The following is a 2,379-nucleotide window of genomic DNA, read 5'->3' on the forward strand; positions in this document are numbered from 1 at the left end:
ATTTAAAGTGTTTAACGCGATAGTTTAGTATATTTCAGAATCGTGTACCCACTATCAATTTTAGAAAATTTTCATCTCCCTAAGAAGAAGCCCCTTCCCCACGAGCAGTCCTTACCTGCTCCCCCAGCCCCAGGCAAGCCCTCACCCACTTTCTGCCCCTCCAGGAGTGCCTCCTGTGGACATTTCACAACCACCCGGAATCGCTGGAGGCGGCCCCTTGCGCCTGGCTTCTTTCACTCGGCATACCGCCGTCACGGTTCATCCATGTGGTGGCTTGCCTCGGACTGCTCCCCCGTGTCGCTGAACAGCCTTCCGTCGCATGGCTCCACCCCACTCCACTTCTCCATTCTCCACTGGGTGGGCGTTCGGCATCCTTTTTGAATTTAATATATTAACTGTGATGACAGCTGTGGTCTGTTGAGTACCTACCACGTGTGGGCACTTGACCTAATTTCTAACCCTGCAGTGGTCAAGAGAGGCAGGTCCATTTCTCCCATCAGAAACTGAGATGCGGAGAAGAAGAGGCCCATCCGAGGTCACACGAGTGACGGTGCTCGCATGAGAAAAGAGTTGGAATGGCCCCTCCATGTCCCCTCACTGCACCTTGTTGCCCAGCCACCCCATGTGCCCCTGCTCTATCCTTCCAGTTGGCACTGAGGCCAGAACAAGAAAGAATCCACTCACCCAGCAACTGTTATTCGACAAGCCCTAACACGCCACACGGGTGGCAGACACGCATTAGTCACGGGGCCGGTGAGACCCAGCGGCCGCCCTGGAGCTGCTGTTCAGGGCAGGAGAGGTTGTCATTCAAGGAGGCGGAAGTTTGTCAGCAGGAAGTGTGTGACCAAGGGCCAGGAACTCAGAGCTGCTGAAGAGCCCAAGGAAAGATTTTCAGAGGAGATGGCATATATTTTTTTAATTTTATTGATTGATTTTAGAAAGAAAAAGAGAAATACCAACTTGTTGTTCCACTTATGCACTCATTGATTAATTCTTATATGTGCCCTAACCAGGGATTGAACCCACCCCCTTGGTGTACAGATAGCTCTAACCAACCGAGCTACCCGGCCAGGGCAAGGAGATGGCATTCGAATAGGACCTCTGTGGACCAGGCAGCTTCCCCTGGCAGAGACGGAGAGCCCCTGGTGCAGCAAACTGGTGTGTCCACGGGCCCAGAGACCAGCACCCTGGTCCTGTGAGGATGAGTTCTGTCTCCCTGGAGATGGGGGTGGAGAGGGCAGGGGAGAGGGAGAGGTTGGCATCACATTGCTAAGAACCCTGAATGCCAGGCTGGGATCTAGACTTATTTCTGCGGGCAGCAGGAAACCTTCTTGAAGACAAAAACATGGAAGTTTTGGAGCAAGATTAGAGGAAAAGACACCCATTAGCACTCTGGTGTCGAGACCCAGGTTCCCGGGCCCCAGGATGTCACCCTATAGCAGTCCAGAGAACTGCTGGCATCGGACCCTGTGCATCACATATTCCCACACCCGATCCATTGTAAGGGCTCAATAAACATTCACTGACCTGACCTGTGGTGGCGCAGTGGGTAAAGCGCCGACCTGGAAATGCTGAGGTCGCCGGTTCAAAACCCTGGGCTTGCCTGGTCAAGGCACATATGGGAGTTGATGCTTCCTGCTCCTACCCCCCTTCTCTCTCTGTCTCTCTTCTCTCTCTGTCTCTCTTCCTCTCTCTCCTTTCTAAAATGAATGAATGAATAAATAAATATTCACTGAATGAATGAATGCCAGCCCCTCCCCTTCACTGTCCTCTCTCCCAGCCCCTCTCCTGGCCAAACAGAATGTAAACCTAATGTGTTCCAGAGTCTCCCATCTCGCCCCACCTACCAACTCTCCTCCCGGGCCCTCGCCTTCCGCCTCCTTGCTCCCCTCCCCTCCCGGGCCACGGGTAAATAAAGGAGCCAACACTCATGTGCTCCCGCCACGTGCTAAGCAGTAGCAATTACTTTAAATTCTTGCCAACTCCTTCAGAGATAGAGATGATTAACTGCACTTTGCAAGGTGAGGAAATTGCGATTCAGGATGGTGAAGGGACTTGCCCGGGTGCTGAGCGGCAGAGGTGAGGCTCACAGGGTTTCCAGCTGGGGGGGTGCAGTGTTGAGGTGGATGTGGGGTGGGGAGGAAGTGGCTCCTGGGGCAGGGGGCCTCAAGCCCACATCCCCGGACCAGGTGGGTGGATGCCAGTCTCGGGGCTTCTGCCCCACCTCCGGGTGCAGCTGCCACACCAGGAGGCTGCAGCTGGATTCCTGCGTCTCCGTTTGGGCGTTCACTGCCGCAGGCCGGGCACCAGGCATGAACACACTTGCATGTACACACACGCACACACACGCACCCACAGCCCCAGAGCCTGGAGAGGCAG

Source organism: Saccopteryx bilineata, chromosome 1, assembly GCF_036850765.1.
Source record: "Saccopteryx bilineata isolate mSacBil1 chromosome 1, mSacBil1_pri_phased_curated, whole genome shotgun sequence".
Lineage (NCBI taxonomy): Eukaryota > Metazoa > Chordata > Mammalia > Chiroptera > Emballonuridae > Saccopteryx > Saccopteryx bilineata.